The 18942-nt window shown below is 46.4% G+C and overlaps 1 long non-coding RNA gene across 1 annotated transcript in view; it reads right to left on the bottom strand.

Annotated features, from left to right (window-relative positions):
• The window catches only part of LOC119930049, a 125310-nt gene that overhangs the window by 45950 nt on the left and 60418 nt on the right, over positions 1-18942 (bottom strand). The gene's annotated exons all lie outside the window — the stretch shown is intronic.

Consider the following 18942-nt stretch of genomic DNA (forward strand, 5'->3'; position numbering starts at 1 on the left):
CACCTCACCCCTTCATCTACGTTCTTTCGGTTGGCTTTTCATGACATCGGAATTGTCTCAGCAGAGGTACCTAGCTAACTTCAAAGAACTGTTTCTCTGTTCCCAATCAAGCACTGTGGCCTACCACTTCTAAAGAACTAACCCTAACCAATCCCCGGCTCAAGGACTTTTTACATTTCTACCTACTGGCATCTCCTCAAATACTTCCGGCCCAGAAACCCATCTGTTCCCGGGCCCGTTGGCCGTGAACGTGAAAATGTACAAAGAGGACTCGGTCATCACCGAGGTTAAAAAAAAAACCACACACGAAAAGAACCAATTTAGGTCTTTTTATAACCAAAACAAAATGTCCGGCTTCTGAAATGAAGGTAGGTTCACCAGGGATTAAAGGAAAGGAATTGGAAACTAATCAATTGCCCTTAAGCACATTATGCGGTTTAAATCTGCAATGAGATTTCTTTTTACGGTTACTGGTCTTCCAAGTTGTTCTAGTCCTGCTTGGTGAGTGAATTCATATGGAATAAGTAAATAAGCTATCCATTTCCTCTTGAAACCATTATGCTAGCCATGAAATTAAGCACTTGCCCATGAGACTTGGGCCTAGAATGTATCATTTCTGACCCAATGGTTAAGTCAGTGGGCTTGAACGAAATTAAATGTGCTCCCCATTTATTCCTCTCTTCTTTACTTTCAAGATAATCTGGATGAAGGGAGAATACTGAAATATTTTTGCCTCTGTAGGTACTGCTGCTCATTGCCTTGGAGAAATCCTTCTCTCTCACAGCTTCAACTACCGTTTCTATTCAGATGATTCCTGAATGTATCGCTCCTGCCCTAACCTTTCTCCTACTCTGCAGCCTCACATTCCCTCCTGCCTTCAGGATCTGGGTGAACCACCACCATCTCAAAATTAACATGGCCAAAACAGAACTCCTCCTCCTCTCCACACCCAAACCCTGTCCCTCTCTCCTTGATTTTTTTCCCCCACATATTAATACTACTACTAATAATGGTATTTTTTAATGCGCCGGGCACTATACTAAGCGCTGGCGTGAATACAAGCAAATCGGATGGGACACAGTCCCTGTCCCACATGGGGTTCAGCCTCAATCCCCATTTTACAGTTGAGGTAACTGAGGCCCAGAGAAGTCTCAAAATTAACATGGCCAAAATAGAACTCCTCTTCTCCACACCCAAACCCTGTCCCTCTCTCTTTGAGTTTTTTCCCCCACATATTAATACTACTACTAATAATGGTATTTTTTAATGAGCCGGGCACTATACTAAGCGCTGGAGTGAATACAAGCAAGTCGGATTGGACACAGTCCCTGTCCCACATGGGGTTCAGCCTCAACCCCCATTTTACAGTTGAGGTAACAGGCTCAGAGAAGTGAAGTGACTCGCCCAAGGTCACGCAGCTCACAAGTGGTGGAGCCGGGACTCTGTAGATGACACCACAATCTTCTGTCTCAAGCGCACAGACGTGGCAATATCCCCAACTCATCTCTCTTATTCAACCCTCCCATTCAGTCTATGATGAAATCTCGCCACATCTACCTTCACAACTAGTCTGGAGTCCGCCCTTTCCTTGCCATCCAAACTGCTTCCGTGCTGATCCACACTTTTATCATCCCTTGCCTTGCCTAGTACATCAGCTTCCTCGCTGACCTCCTGCTTCCTTGTCCAGGTCTGTCCATACTTAACTCTGCTGCCTGGATCACTTTTCTGAAAAACCGTTTAAGTTTGTATCTTCCTGCATCTCAAAAACCTCCAATGGTTGTCCATCCACCTCTGCATCCAGCAGAAACTCTTCCTACCTTTGGGCAAGTCACTTAACTTCTCTGGGCCTCAGTTACCTCATCTGTCAAATGGGGATTAAGACTGTGAGCCCCCCCCCGGGGGACAACCTGATCACCTTGTAACCTCCCCAGTGCTTAGAACAGTGCTTTGCATATAGTAAGCACTTAATAAATGCCATCATTATTATTACCTTACCTCGCTGATCTCCTTCTACAGTGCAGCCCCACACTTCATTTCCCTGCCAACCTCCTCACTGTATCTCCCCTCCTCCTACCAAAACTGAGCCAGCACACTTTGCTCCAATAATCAATCATATTTATTGAGCGCTTACTGTGTGCACAGCACTGTATTAAGCACTTGGGAAGTACAAGCTGGCAACATATAGAGACAGTCCCTACCCAACAGTGGGCAATAAGGCCAGCGGACTCTCTCTACCTCTATCTCCCTGCCAACCCCTTGCCCAATCCTGGAATTCCCTCCCACTTCATATCCTACAGACCCACCTGGTGACTTGTTTGCCAACCAAAATCACGGACTTTTCTGCTGATCAGTGGGGCGATCTCAGAAATACAGGAGTGTCCCTCATTTTACTGCTTCGTCAGGATGAACTGTTGGGCGATAACCCATACTTGTCCCACATTTGGGCAGCAGAAGCCCTCGGAGGGGGCCCCTGTGCTGCTAACACAAACAGGTCAGCGCCGCATTCCCATCTGGCTCAATTCCAGAAGGCAGGTTTGAAAAATGATAGCATGTCAGTAGAAAGAAAGAAAGAAAGACTGCAGAGGTCACTATGGGGGGGGAAAAGGGATACAGGAGCATAGACAGGCAGGAAAAAGAAATGATATCTTGTGCAACAAGAGATGTAAGCATTCCAGTCACTTCTCAAGCAGGCTGGAGCGAGAGAGCAGTCAAGTATGAAGAAAGACTATTTTGGAAGAGAATGAGAAATTCAGTCACTGAGGATGGTAAAAGAATTCAAGCATTAAATGAATACTTACATGTTTACAGAAGAGATGACTAAAAATCTGTCAGCTCATACGGGGCAAGAGAAAGCATGAAAGTAGGCGGAGGAACTGAAACGAGCCTGTGTATTGGAAAAGATTACAAGCGAGCCTTCGCCACTAGACCGCTAGAAGAATGTTTTAGCGCTGGGTCAGGAAAAATGTAGCTGCCTTGTTCTTGAGCTCGCCAGTGATTGCGGCACTTGAAAGGATGGGGGTAAGTTAGCGGGCGTGGTGGAAGGGTCAATCCTGAGAGATCCAACTGGAAGGTTCTGATCTGCCAATGACACGATTCCAGCCACGAGTCTCCACAGGACACACTAACCCTTCAGAAGAGTGAATAAAACATAAATCGGCTGGGTTCCACTCTCACTCGCAAGGCTCAGACTTTCAGCTCTCCGACTGCATTTGAAAAAACTTGGGGGAGTAACTCTGGATCCATTTTATTTCAGAATATAGGAAACGTTCCTCTGTACGATGACTATTTCGGGTACTGCCGCGGTATAGTGTGAAAGAATAAACTGTCCTCAGCTGATTGGAAGGAATACTGCTGCCAGTGCAGGGGACAGGCATTTCTCACAAAGGAATTTACAAAAGACCCACTATTTTCCTGAAACTGTCCCAATGTGCCCGGTATGTGGTAAGTTCCTTCTTAATATTAGCTAGGTTTGCACTGGGTAGTCGGGATCAGTGTGTAACCAGACACTAGGTAACAACGGTCCTGATCCGAGTACCCTGAGATCAGCATTTTCTATGGCCTGACGCTACCATTTCGGATTTTCACCTCCACCAGGACCCTCCTGCCCCCGAAGAGGGAGATGGAGAAGGGCCCTCGAGCAGTCTAGAAGGGAAACACAGAACTGCCAGCACATCTGAAGCGCAGTGGTCAACATACAAAACTTTCTGCTTTGTCAGTGGGGCAAAAAGGAGGCAAGGATGGGATTGGATCTGGAAGAGACAGGTATCAACGAGCTACCAGAACAAAAAGCCAGCACTTTTAGTCTTTTCAGCCCTTAATGAAAACTCTCAGGGCTTTCCAGAAACTGGGACGAGTGAGGCTGGGAGTCCAACGGAAAAAGATAACGGGTGGGGGTGGAGGGGTGCATTTGTTCCCGGAATCCCCGATGGAGTTCGCCCCTATGGTTTGCTAGCATTCCTAGTAGAGGAAAGAGCAGGCTGGGAAGGTCGTGGGCTTGAATTCCAGCAACACCACGGGCCTTGCTGTGTGACTCAACCTTTCTGAGGCTGTTCCCTCCCTTGTAAAATGGGGATATGAGAAAGTGTGAGCCCAGAGGTGGACAGGGACTCTGTCCAATATCATAACCCTGCATCTATTCCGGGACCTATCACACAGTAAGCTCCTGGGTCCCATCATCATTTTTTTTTTATTGACCTTCCAGGACTTCTACATAAGGACCCGAACTCACAGAAAACATTGTGAATGTGCCCCATCAGTTAATGATTTTCAGTCCGAGTGAATTATCAAATTCTCCTGGCACAAGCTAGATGACATGCAACAGGCCATTAAACCTTTAAAAACTATCTGGATTGTCATTAAAAAAACCAAAATCTATTAGATTTGCCATGCGCAGACACACCCTTAGCAGGACAGGGCAATTTTGCAAATCAGCACACCTCACACCCTACAGATTCAAGTTAAAAAGCACTTTTTCTCCTGGAAAAAAAAATCTACTTTATAAAAATCCTGTCAGGCAACATGAGGTTCAATGACGTGAAAAAACCTCCTTTGTCCTGTTGTTTGTAATCCCTGCTGACAGAGCATGGAGGCTGAAGCCTGTAGGAAGAGCAACACGTGCAGGTTGGCTGAGTTGGAATCTCTGCATTTTTATTTAAACCCTCGGGAAAAACCTGATCACACTCTTGAACTAGTAAAACAGCTAGAAGCTAACATAAGACTGCACTGAATGAAGTACGCAGTTTTCAGACACTGAATCAGAGAATATTATATAATGAAGTTCAACTGCTTTGCCAAGTAAGAAACTCTGGGAATCAAGTTTCATTTCCTGGACTTCTCACATGCAACCCGGATGCTTTTAAAATATGTTACCAGGAAACATATGGTGTCCGTTGGTGTCCGTTGATCTTTTTTTTCCAACAGTTAAAACTGAGGGCCTGTCATTATTAAGACCATAGGCCCTTCATAAAGAGAAGCTGGAAGACTGATATTCCAACAGCCAGGAGAGTTTGCGACAAGTTCTGAAAAATGGATTCAAACAGCCCTCTCAGTCTGCAGTGGTAACAGAAGTTGACCCGGATACTCAAACACAGGAATAACCTTAATCTACTAATGGCATTGAGTGCTTACTGTGGGCAGAACACTACAGGCAAAATGAGGCCTCTGAAGCAGAACTGAGTCACGAGGAACCCCCACAGTTAGAGGGTGGGAAGTAGAGGAGCCTGCGAAAGACACCAAGAAGGGGAGGTCGGAGAGGGAGGAGAACCAGGAGAGGACACTGTCAGGGAAGCCATGGTTGGATGATGTCTCCAGGGCAAGCGGGGCGGTCTACAGCTTGGAAAGCAGCAGAAAGGTTGAGGAGGATTAGGGTGGAGTAGAGGATGGATTTGGCAGTCAACAGCATTTACTGAGCACTTACTAAGTCCAACTTGTACTTCCCAAGCGCTTAGTACAGTGCTCTGCACACAGTAAGCGCTCAATAAATACGATTGATTGATTGATTGCAGAGCGCTGCATTATGTGCTTGGAAGAGTACGATACAACAGAATTACCAGATGCATTCGCTGCCTACAACGAACTTACACTCTAGAGGAGGAGAAAGACATTAATATAAATAATTTATAATATCTAACTTAAAGCATGGAGGAGGTCACTGGTAACCTTCGAGAGGGCTGCTTCCGTGGAGTGAAAGGGGGGATGTGGAAACCAGATTACAGGGAGTCAACGAAAGAACTGGAAGATAGAAAAATGGAGGAAGTGGGTGTAGACAACTCACATAAGGAGTTTGAGGATAGACTGGAAGATCGCTGTGGGCAGGGAACATGTCTGTTTAGTGTTTTATTGTTCTCTCTCAAGTGCTTAGGACACTGCTCTGCATACAGTAAGCGCTCAATAAATAGGACTGAATGAATGAATGAATGGTAGACGGGACAAGAGCAATAACTGGAGGGGCCCATGGGATTAAGGGGGGGTTCACGTAGGATGGAGGGGTGGGGGTGGGAGACATGGGCATGTTTTAAAGCAGTGAGGAAGGAGCCACTGGGATGCAGTTGAAGACTACAATCAGGAGGAGGGCAACTGTTTTGCTAAGGTGGGAGGGAATGGGGTCAGAGAAGCAGGAAGAGGTGGTAGAATCTGAGGTGGCGAGAGATCTCTTCAGATATCGCTGGAAATAATAACAGTAATGACGGTACTTGTTAAGCACCTACTATGTGCCAAGCACTGTTCTAAACGCTGGGGGAGAAACAAGGTAATCAGGTTGTCCCATGAGGGGCTTACAGTCTCAATCCCCATTTTACAGATGAGGCAACAGAGGCACAGAGAAATTAAGTGACTTGCCCAAAGTCACAGAGCTGACAAGCAGCGGAGTCGGGATTAGAACCCACGACCTCTGCCTCCCAAGGACCGAGCCACGGGAAGGATGAGAGAGAGTCTACGAGCGGGTAGGAGGAGGAGGGTACTGGAGGGGAACAGGGGAAGGTTTAGGGGGACCGTGTCTATGTGTTTCAATTCTACTGCCAAAGTACGTGGCCAGGTCTTTAGGGGCAAAAGATTGGGGGAGTTGGGTGACGGGGGATTTGAGTAGCGAGTTAAAAGTCTGATTCAGCTGTCAGGAGCAAAATGAAAGTGAGGACCTTGGCCAAGTCACTTAACTTCTCTGTGCCTCTGTTACCTCATCTTGGCAAAATGGGGGTTCAATACCTGTTCTTCCAACTTCGACTTGAGCCCTGTGTGGGACAGGGACCGTGTCTGACATGATTATCCTGTATTTTCCCCAGCACTTAGAACGGTGTTTGACACACAATAACCACTTCTATACCACAATTATTATTAACTGTAATTTGTGCCCCAATCCCCTGAGGCACTTACAGTGCAACACACCAAGTAGTTTTTGCTTTGAACTTCATGTGCATTTCAGTCTTTACCTGCAGTTGGAACCTGACAGGTATCGTGACTCAAGTCCGGGAAGTGCCCTCATTATATAACTGTTTTGCCACTTAATGAAGGGTGGCTTCCTAAGCTGACAGGTGCCTCTTCCACAATCAATCCCTGTCAGGCAGCAAGGGATAGTGGCATACAGCCAGTAAGGGCAAACTCAATTATGCAGACAGGGAAGTCTCTTTCTCCAATGCCTATAGCATTCACTTTGCATTTGAACCCTTTTTGTTACCTTCTGCTGGGGTTGTTTTTTGATTTATCCTCTTCCCTCCCCCACAGAAAACCTCATAATTGGAGGGAGGGAGGGAGGGACGGGGTGGGAGGGGAGAGAGAGCGCATTAGGGAGTTGCATAAATTGCTTTTTAACTCAGCAACATGACTGAGGGGTTTCTGGTTCCGTTTTTATTCTCTAGAAACACCATTCTCTACCAAAGAAAAAGAATCAAATGCCTAGGTTGCTGTGGTAATACACAATCCATGGTTTTATTAGATCCTTCAATAGTTAAGAGCCTAAAGCAGGTATTCATTCAGCTCAAACCCAAAGCCTGCTTTTTACCCACATAATCTTTCTTCCGGCAGCTGAGCTCCTGTAGCTGTCAGTGGAAACTCCGAGCAAGATAGAGGAATGAGATTACCAAAACAAATGAGAACTTAACGGGTAGAAACGAACTCCAAAAACTACTCACATGTTCAAAGAATCCCTGAAATGACTACAGTACTTCAAGTATGTCAATACTATTCCCAGGTAGATTAAGATCCTAGGCAACAGGGATCTTTTCTACCATTTTTATTTATTTGGACTCTCCCAGGTGGTAATACAGTGCTCTTACACATAGTCAGTGCTCAACAAATACCCCCGACTAAACACTATTCACCCGCATAAAGTGCAGATTTTATAAAACTCATGATGTAGTATTAGTTAGCTCCCTCACCTTTCTCAAATTATTCCTCTCCCAAACCGGAAAGCATCTCTTTGTTCCCTGGCTCTCCGACAGAAGTTAGTCAGATAAAGTCAATAAGTACACATCATATACTGAGAGGAAAAGAAGCTTTCAGAGGTTTGGAGTTTTTTTGACTTGCCTGTGTTTTTGATTTTGAAAATCTCTGAAAATTATTTGAAGTAAAGAAACTACAACCAGACCATCACGGCCTCACACACTGGAGATGAACTGGATATATTAAGCCCCCTGGGTTACGTTCTCCTTATGTGGGACAGAAGCAGGGACTCCAGAGGGCAAATGAGAGAGGTGAAAAGAAGAAGGGGGGTCAAATCCCGGCTCCGCCACTTGTCGGCTGTGTGACTTTGGGCAAGTCGCTTAACTTCTCTGGACCTCAGTTACCTCATCTGTAAAATGGGGATTGATTGTGAGCCCCACATGGGACAACCTGATCACCTTGTATCCTCCCCAGTGCTTAGAACAGTGCTTTGCACATAGTAAGTGCTTAACAAATACCAAAATTATTATTATTATTATTATTATTATTAAAGGGAATGATGACAGCTCCAGCACCATCTGTCACCACTGCAGCAAGTAACGCCAATGCCCTTCGGGGGAGGAATTAACATGTGTCTGTTAAATGGCTATACTGTACTTACCCAAGCGCTTAGTACCGAGCACCCAGTAAGCATTCGATAAATACAACTAATAGAAAATGGCAACCAAGAGGAGAAATGGAAGAGAAGTGTTTCTTGCCTGCAGCAGCTGTAGTGTCACCATTTCCTCTTTCGAAATTGGCCCATCCTGGGGGCTGTTCACAGCTTTCTTTGCAGCTGGAAGCCTGACAATTCCCACTATCCCAAACCATTTCCTCCACCAAAATACAGCCAGTGGAACTCCCACTCCATAGTGGGGAAAACTCCCTTTCATCCCTGACCTCCTCTTACTAGTTACGGGTAATTAGTCAATCTTTTTTGTGTGTCAAAAATGAAGATTTTTTGATAATGGTATTTGTTAAGCACGGTAAAAGCTTACGGTGTGCCAGGCATTCTACTAAGCACTGGTGTAGAAACAAGATGACATAACTGAAGCACAGAGAAGTTAAATGACCTGCTCAAGGTCACACAGCAGACAAGTGGCAGAGCTGGAATTAGAACCCAGGTCCCCATGCCCAGGCTCTTTCCACTAGGACACACTGCTTCTGATCATTTAAACAGTAAATGGCCTTCCCTAGAATACCTAATGTATTCCAAGCAATAACTTAGTCATTGGCAGTACATTAATACTCCAGTATAAAAACAGAAAGTAAACATGCAGCACTTCTGATTCATAAAATCAGTCTCAAGATTCTCAAGATACATTTAACTTCATTTTGACAAGGCTCTTGCAGTCGTGTAAATGTAAAGGAATCACCCCAATGCTTTAATACATGCTATCCCTTGGTGACCTCATTCACTCCCACGGCTTCAACTATCATCTCTACGCTGATGACACCCAAATCTACATCTCTGGCCCTGCTCTCTCCCCCTCTCTCCAGGCTCGCATCTCCTCCTGCCTTCAGGACATCTCCACCTGGATGTCTGCCCGCCATCTAAAACTCAACATGTCCAAGACTGAACTCCTTATCTTCCCTCCCAAACCCTGCCCTCTCCCTGACTTTCCCATCACTGTTGATGGCGCTACCATCCTTCCCGTCTCACAAGCCCGCAACCTTGGTGTCATCCTCGACTCCACTCTCTCGTTCACCCCTCACATCCAAGCCATCACCAAAACCTGCCGGTCTCAGCTCCGCAACATTGCCAAGATCCGCCCTTTCCTCTCCATCCAAACCGCTACCCTGCTCTTTCAAGCTCTCATCGTATCCCATCTGGACTACTGCATCAGCCTTCTCTCTGATCTCCCATCCTCGTGTCTCTCCCCACTTCAATCCATACTTCATGCTTCATACTTCATACTTCTGGACTGTCTTTGTCCAGAAACGCTCTGGGCATGTTACTCCCCTCCTCAAAAATCTCCAGTGGCTACCAGTCAATCTGCGCTTCAGGCAGAAACTCCTCACCCTGGGCTTCAAGGCTGTCCATCCCCTCGCCCCCTCCTACCTCACCTCCCTTCTCTCCTTCTCCAGCCCAGCCCGCACCCTCCGCTCCTCGGCCGCTAATCTCCTCACTGGGCCTCGTTCTCTCCTGTTCCGTTGTCGACCCCCGGCCCACGTCATCCCCCGGGCCTGGAATGCCCTCCCTCTGCCCATCCGCCAAGCTAGCTCTCTTCCACCCTTCAAGGCCCTACTGAGAGCTCACCTCCTCCACGAGGCCTTCCCGGACTGAGCCCCTTCCTTCCTCTCCCCTTCGTCCCCCTCTCCTTCCCCCCGTTTTACCTCCTTCCCTTCCCCACAGCACCTGTATATATGTATATATGTTTGTACGTATTTATTACTCTATTTTACTTGTACATATTTATTCTACTTATTTTATTTTGTTAATATGTTTGGTTTTGTTCTCTGTCTCCCCTTTCTAGACTGTGAGCCCACTGTTTGGTAGGGACCGTCTCTATATATTGCCAACTTGTATTTCCCAAGCGCTTAGTACAGTGCTCTGCACACAGTAAAGTGCTCAATAAATATGACTGAATGAATGAATGAATACTCCAGTATAAAAAGAGAAAGTAAACATGCAGCACTTCTGATTAATAAAATCAGTCTCAAGATTCTCAAGATACATTTAACTTCATTTTGACAAGGCTCTTGCAGTCTTGTAAATGTAAAGGAATCACCCCAATGCTTTAATACATGCTATCTTTTCTCCAGCACGCACACACACACACACACACACACACACACAAACACATCTTGGCTTACGACGTCGAGCCGTCTCCAACCCAAAGCGACTCCATGGACATCTCTCTCCCAGAACGCCCCACTCTCCATCTGCAATCATTCTGGTAGTGTATCCATACAGTTTTCTTGGTAAAAATACAGAAGTGGTATGTAAAGCAGTGTGGCTCGGTGGAAAGAACATGGGTTTGACCCTTAACTTCTCTGTGACTGTCACCGGTTCAGGGGTTGGGGGGAGAGACAGATAAGGACAAAGAGAGACAGAGACAGAGAGAGACATAGTTAGGCCGGGGACGGAAAGCCTGAGTTTTATATAAAACTTATTCCACAAGGCAAACTGAATTATTTAATTGTTTAGGCGCAATGAACTGAACTAACCTTTCAGGAGAAATGTAATCAGTTAGAAATATTAGAGCTTCCCTAACAGGAGGAATCAATCACTCAATCAATCAATCGTATTTATTGAGCACTTACTGTGTGCAGAGCACTGTACTAAGCACTTGGGAAGTACAGTTGGCAACATATTGAGACAGTCCCTACCCAACAGTGGGCTCACAGTCTAGAAAGGGGAGACAGAGAACAAAACCAAACATACTAACAAAATAAAATAAATAGAAGAGATATGTACAAGATAAATAGAGTAATAAATATGTACAAACATATATCCATATATACAGGTACTGTGGGGAAGGGAAGGAGGTAAGATGGGGGGGATGGAGAGGGGGACGAGGGGGAGAGGAAGGAAGGGGCTCAGTCTGGAAAGGCCTCCTGGAGGAGGTGAGCTCTCAGCAGGGCCTGAGGAGGAACAAACTCACCCAGGCAGAATTCCCTTATAGTTCTTTTGCACATGATGGGGAGGCTAGCTTTCACCCATGGGCACTTCCCACTCAGGAAGGAATCCACTTGAGTTGCACACCCATGGGAGGGGGGTGTCCCTAGCTCCCACCCAGGCGGAATTCCCTTATAGTTCATTTGCACCTGATGGGGCGGCTAGCTTTCACCCATGGGCACTTCCCACTCAGGAGGAATCCACTTGAGTTGCACACCCATGGGAGGGGATGTCCCTAGCTCCCACCCATGAGTATTTTCCACCTGGGAGGAATCCATTCATTCGTTCCATACCCACGGCGAAGCGTCTGGCTTCCAGCCCCACGAGCCTCCGGTGGGACGGGACCCTCACTCCCCCATCCCACGGCTCCTCACTTGGTGCAGGCAGAGCGGGCTTCTTCCGCTCTGGACCGAGGAGCCTTGTAGTCAATCAATCAATCGTATTTATTGAGCGCTTACTGTGTGCAGAGCACTGTACTAAGCGCTTGGGAAGTCCAAGTTGGCAACATATAGAGACGGTCCCTACCCAACAGTGGGCTCACAGCCTAGAAGGGAAAGACAGACATCAAAACAAAACATATTAGTCATCTGCTGCAAGTCTCGATCCTCTGCATAGAGGGCCAGAGGCCGCAGGTATTTACCACCTGTGCTCCTAGGCCATCGCAGCTTCTGGCCTCAGTTTACCCAATCTCTGCCCTCCCCCCTCCTCCATACCTAATTTGATTGGCACGGGGGCGAGGGACACCTTCTGTATTCCCAGCTTGGGCTGTCAATCTTAGCAGTTTTGTTTGTGGGGGGGTGGTATCCCACCCTCACTTCCGAGTTACTGGCTCAGGCGGCCACGAGATAGCATTTGACCTTGAGATGGCCAGTACCCCCAGGGTCACCTTGGGACGGTGCCTCAGTTACCCCCTCTGTAAAATGGGGAAAAACACTGTGAGCCCCAACCTGATTACCTTGTATCTTCCCCCAGCACTTAACAGTGTGCTTGGCACATAGTAAGCCCTTAACAAATGCCAGTATTATTATTATTATCATCATCATAATTATATATAAACACATCCCTCTCAGGACTGTACCTGGAGAGTTTCTAGTACTCTACTAGTCTCAACTACGGGAGGGAGAATCAAGCAGAGGCATACCCATTGCAGTCAGCGCTTACAACAGTGCTTTGCACAGAGTAAGTGCTTAATAAATGCCATCATTATTATTATTATCATTACTAGCTTGGGCAGTGGCTAGCAAGTGAAAAGCAATCTGCCTCAAGTCCAACTCACGCGCTGGGCAGAGTAGAGGGCGGAGACGCAAGCTGACGGTGCAGAAGGCGGCAATGGTAAACCGCTTTCGTATTTTTGCCAAGAAAACTCTACGGATACACTACCAGAACAATTGCAGATGGAGAGTGGAGCATTCTAGGAGAGCTGTGTCCATGGAGTACCGATGACTTGGACGAGATTCGACAGCGTAAGACAAAATACGTGTGTGTGTGCGTATACGTCCTTCATTTTTGAAGAAGGCACTTTGGAAGCCATCCCTGTGGGCACTTCTGAAAAGTCTGATCTTTGATAGAAATATCTATCTTTATGAGGGCAAATAAAGGGAGATAGTGCCTTACTGTACTGATGATTTTACCTATTACAGGATCTGTCTGTTTTTGTCACTGTACGTTGACATCCTTGACATCTGTGAAGGAAGCTGCCTTGGAGGGTCAACAGCCCCTTCTGTGCTGGCAACAAACTGACCAGTCTGGAGGGCAACAGTGACACTACTCTATTGCTTTGTTTGACAGAGTGATATCAAATGTGTGCTTCCAAGTGGGTCCTTTTCAGTTCACCATACGCAGCAGCTGCCTGGGTAAGATACCACTAAAACCCATCCTTTCCTCTCCATCCTCCCCTCTTCTAGACTGTGATCCCGTTGCTGGGTAGGGATCATCTCTGTTGCTGAATTGTACTTTCCAAGCGCTCACTATGGTGCTCTGCACACAGTAGGTGCTCAGTAAACACCACAATGTATGAATGAATCCAAACAGCTATCACATACTTCCCAAGCGCTTAGTACAGTGCTCTGCACACAGTAAGCGCTCCATAAATACGACTGACTGAATGAATGCAGTCAGTCATCCTATCCGGCCTGGATTATTGCATCAGCCTCCTTGCTCACCTCCCAGCCTCCTGCCTCTCCCCACTTCAGTCCGTACTTCACTCTGCTGCCCGGATCGTTTTTGTACAAAAACACTCAGGACAAAGTTCCCCGCTCTTCAGGAAAATCCAGTGGTTGCCCATCCACCTCTACATCAAACCCAAACTCATCACCACTGGCTTTAAAGCAGTCAATCACCTTGCCCCCTCCTACGTCACTTCACTACTCTCCTACTACAACCCAGCCCACAAACTTGCTTCCTTTAACGCTACATCGTTCCGCTAATGTTAACCTTCTCACTGTGCCTCGACCTTGTCTAGCTTGCAGCCAATTCCTCTCCCACATCCTGCCTCTGGCATGGAATGCCCTCCCTCTTCAAATCTGACAATTACTCTCTGCCGTTGAAAGCCTTAATGAAGACACATCTCCTCCAAGAGGCCTTCCCCGACTAAGCCCCCCCCTTCCTCTTCTCCCACTCCCTTCTGCATCCCCCTCACTTGCTCCCTTTATCTCCCTCCCAGCCCACAGCACTTCTGTACATACCTGTAACTTATTTATTTCCATTAATGTCCATCTCCCCACTTCTAGCCTGCACGCTCATTGAGGGCAGGGAATGTGTCTGTTTATTGTTGTATTGAACTCTCCCAAGCACTTAGTACAGGACTGGGCACACGGTAAGTGCTCAATAAATATGACAAAATGAATGAATGAATCCTGCTACCTTCCTTTCTCATCTGCAGCCAGCTATGGTCACTGCCTCAATGTTGGTGAGCTGTGAGCACTCTGGGGCCTGTTTGTTGCAAACCTTATTGTAGCCTGCTTCAGCTTTTGACCCTTTTACTTGGTATAAGCTCAAGCTCCCCAGCTGAGATTCCTTTTCTCTACCTCTGTCCTCTCAAATGTGGTTCAGTAACATACTGCTTAGGTGGTGGATCGCAACGGCAGCTTTAAATCCTGCCTTGCCGATGCAGACCTTTGGCATCGTGTAATATTTCCTGGGTTTAGACTGGTAAGTTAATTAGCTTCTCTTCAGCCTTATTGTCAGTCCGCAGCACTGTGCCGGATCTGTGAAGCGATTCGGAGCTATTTGCATATTTCTCGGGGTTGTGTCTCACGGGTACAGTCGGCAGCATACAGCAGTTCCCGTCTCAAAGGCCTTTTGATGATGCTTGTAGCCCGTCAAGTCGGCACAATACTCTAACTTCCAGCTCCCTCGAGCATAGTGGCTTACCAGTGGACAGCGCAGAGGAGGCCTGAACCAAGCTCTGGGGCCGAGAAGGGGGTTAAATGAGGACACCAACTCTGACTCCACTGATCCCTGTAGAGAAGCCCAAGAGGCTTGATGAATTACTCAGAGCAGCTGCACTTGGATGATATTAAGTGCTTTTGAGAGCTATGAAAGTCTAGGAGACTTGGTGTTCCCCCCTGCACTTATCCCGCAGCCGTCACCTCACAGAACATTATACCTGTTGCGCTGAGCACTTCAGTAGCATAAGCAGGAAGGCCAATTTGAGAAGGGCAGCATGGGGGTGCAGTCTGGCTGATGGCACAGTGCCTGGGGGGGGGTGCGGTGGGTGCTGGCGGGGCGGCGGGCACGCGGGGAAGAGTGTGCAGAAGGGCGAGGGGGAGAATAATAATAGTAATAATAGTAATGACGGCATTTATTAAGCGCTTACTGTGTGCAAAGCACTGTTCTCAGCGCTGGGGAGGTTACAAGGTGATCAGGTTGTCCCACGGGGGGCTCACCGTCTTAATCCCCATTTTACAGATGAGGGCACTGAGGCTCAGAGAAGTGAAGTGACTTGCCCGAAGTCACACAGCTGACAAGCGGCGGAGCCGGGATTTGAACCCATGCCCTCTGACTCCAAAGCCTGTGCTCTTTTCACTGAGCCACGCTGAAATGAGCGGAGAGCGCTCAAGTCCTCTACACTGTAAGCTCATTATGGGCTGGAAATGTGTCTACTAGTCCTGTTGGACTGGACTACGCAATACGCAATTTGGGGCACATTTTTTCCTGCACTTCTAGACTGTGAGCCCACTGTTGGGTAGGGACCGTCTCTATATGTTGCCAACTTGGACTTCCCAAGGGCTTAGTACAGTGCTCTGCACACAGTAAGCGCTCAATAAATACAATTAACTGAATGAATGAATGATTCTCCCAAGAGCTTAGTAAAGCGCTCTGCACACAGTACATACCACTGACTGATTAAGTCAGTGGGGACTTGGATGGGCTTCACCTGACCCTATATTACTATGCTGGACGCCCAGGGTGTCACAAGCGTGGCTCCGTGCCATCACCGGCGCCCGGAGAGGGGATGGCCTCCTGCTCTACGCTAGCCCTGGCTCTACCCACGGCAGACAATCGACCGATACCATCGAGGGGCCGTTTCTCTAGCCGAGAAAGGCTACATGGAGGGCTCCAGCAACACGCAGAACCGACGGTGGGGTTGGTTAATGTCCAACACCAAGATTTTAGCCATACAAGACACCACAAGAATCTTTCTGCTCCCCTGGATAAACCACCACCTCAAAATATACAACTCCTGCTTTAATACACAATTTGGGGCACATGTTTTCCTAGCCCGATTTCTATTTAACCACAGGGGCCTTGTCGTGTTTACAGTAATTTCTACACAAAAAAACTTCAAAACTTAATAATCCCATTAATATTAACACAAAAATGTATTGTTTTATTGGTATATTATTCCCTTAAGAGTCACATCTGTTGGCAATATAGGAGGAATGGCACCTTGTTATAACTTTGTCTTTTTACTTTCTTGTTCTATTCCCTGAAGTAAAAGAGGATTATCTTCATAGCTACATCTAAACAAATACTTGTATTTTCTAGGTTTGCAATAAGAGATCTCTTGATATGGTATTTTCATCCCTGGAAGATGTTGCTAATACAGTTTCATAAGATTGCTGGCTTTGCTTCCTTCCCATCTTTAAATATTATAAAAATAGCAACTATGTGGTTGCGTGCAAAGTTAGGAAAATTCAGGCCTCCAAAGTAAGCTCTGGCATCAACCAGATAGCTGTTGCTGTTTTGGTTTTTTAACTCTCGAAAAAATTTGGACTAAAAGCACGTTTAGGATTCCACTACTAGGACAATTTTGCATGGAAAGATCAATCACTGGTATTGAGTGCTTACTGAGGGCAGAACATAGTACTAAGCACTTGGGAGAGTACAACAAAGCAGAGTTGGTAGATGTGTTCCCTGCCCACAAAAGGCTTACAGTCTAGAGGGGAGACAGACAAAAATATAAATAAATTACAGATAGGAGCTTTGGGGCTGAGGGTGGGGTGACAAGTGCTTAAGGATAGAGATCCAAGCGCTTAGGTAACTCAGAAGGGAGCAGGAGAAAAACGGGCTTAGTCGTGGGAGGCCTCTTGGGAGATGTGATACAGCCCATGCCGAGTTTCAGAAGTGGGGACAGCAAAAATTTCCAGTTGTGACAGAAAATTAAGGTTGGAAGTTTGGCAAATAAAATACTCCCTCTTCTTCCCCACGGTGTATTTTCACCATGCACTTAGCTGTTTTATGGGAACTCAGAAATATCTTCAACTGTCCCCCTGCCTAATTCAGAACATCCACATGAAAGCAGTAAAAAGAAAAAAAAACTCCAGAAAGTACAGGTCTATTCCGCTGAGGTTAAGTCAATATTTCCTTTGATACCAAATCTGGATCTGGGTCCACTTGGACATTTTGTTTCTCTACAGAGTCATGAGTTTGTGTACTGATGAAGATATACCACACTCCGATTCCAAGGGAGGACTTTTTTATGGTATCGGTTAAAGTGCTATGTGTCAGGCACTGTTTTAAGTGCTGGGGTAAATACAGTTAATGAGATTGGACACAGTGCCTGTCTGGCAGGGGGCTCTCAGTCTAATCAGGAGGGGGGATAAGTTTTGAATCCCCATTTTACTATTGAGGAAACAGGCACAGAGAAGGTACATGACTTACCCAAAGTCACAGAGCAAGCAATTGGTAGAGCTGGAATTAAAACCCACGTCCAGGGTCTTTCCACTAGGCCACACTTCTTCTCTCCAATTGGCACAGAGACCCTTTAACTGAGTTGACCGGAGTTGGGACCATCCAACCCTGGGTATCTCTTAAGGCTAGTGCTCAATGCACTCTACTCAAGTAGTCAAGTTTTCACCCTCCCCCAAAAGCCTGCCGAGTCTCCTCCAGGTGGACAGCCTATCTCTCCAGATCCGTTAAGGACGCATCAGAGGTTGGTCCCATAAAGCCTTTAGACCCAGAGATCCCATAAAGGCTCTAGTGCTCTCACTGAACAACTAATCTCCGTCTCTGATTTGCAACAACAAAAAGGCATTTTTTTGTCATGAACCCCATTTCTGGACAAATATTTTGAAAGAGTGTTATTGCTGTACATGCGCTCTGAGAAATGAAGTTATTCATTACTTCATTAAAGCACCTTTCACGTACACTCAACAACATGTTTATCTGCTGCATGGATCAATCATCCTTAAGCATGGCTCATCTCATTTGCTCCCTCCTCAAAACCCTCCATTTCCCTCTGCATGAAGCCAAAATTCCCCACAATCGGTTTCCAAGCTCCCCATCAGCTTTCCCCATCTTACTGAGATAGTGGGCATTCCAATATCTATACTACACGCATAAATCCTTTAGCAGTCTGTCAAAATTTTCCAGCCAAGCCAAGACCCAAGCTGTAGTCAAGAGGCTGCAACTGATGAACACACAACCCTGCCACCCTACAGTTCTCTAAATTTTAGCGTGTTTGGTCAAACATCTAAAAGTTGCCAGTATATTTCATTTTTAGTAGCCTTGAATCTTTTTAAGAAGTCACCATAAATCCTTGTTCAGAGTTATTTAAAGACATTTTGGTTTTAGAGTCCGGGGAAGGCTGTACATTGCAACTGCAGAACCTTAAAAACTCAGCAACTAGAAAGAGGGTACAAGAAACTGCCATCTGTCCCAATAAACAATTACTGGCCTGCCATCTGCCCGTACACTGGATAATGATTTTAGTGCTGGTAATATCCGAGTGCAGGATTCTCTCAACGGAGCCAAAGAAAAGGAACCCATTAAAAAGTGCTGAATCTTCTAGCCGCCGCTTTTCTTCTAAGAGCCAACCATTGAAATCGGGCTCCGTGCTTTTCACCATTGATACAAGTTGAATATTTTTCTAATCAAGGCGGCTTCAGTGAATTCTTAAGTCACTTGATTTTCCTGTGTCAACTCAATGGCTCATAATTGGATTCATCTTCCATTTTGATATACTT

Source organism: Tachyglossus aculeatus, chromosome 6, assembly GCF_015852505.1.
Source record: "Tachyglossus aculeatus isolate mTacAcu1 chromosome 6, mTacAcu1.pri, whole genome shotgun sequence".
Lineage (NCBI taxonomy): Eukaryota > Metazoa > Chordata > Mammalia > Monotremata > Tachyglossidae > Tachyglossus > Tachyglossus aculeatus.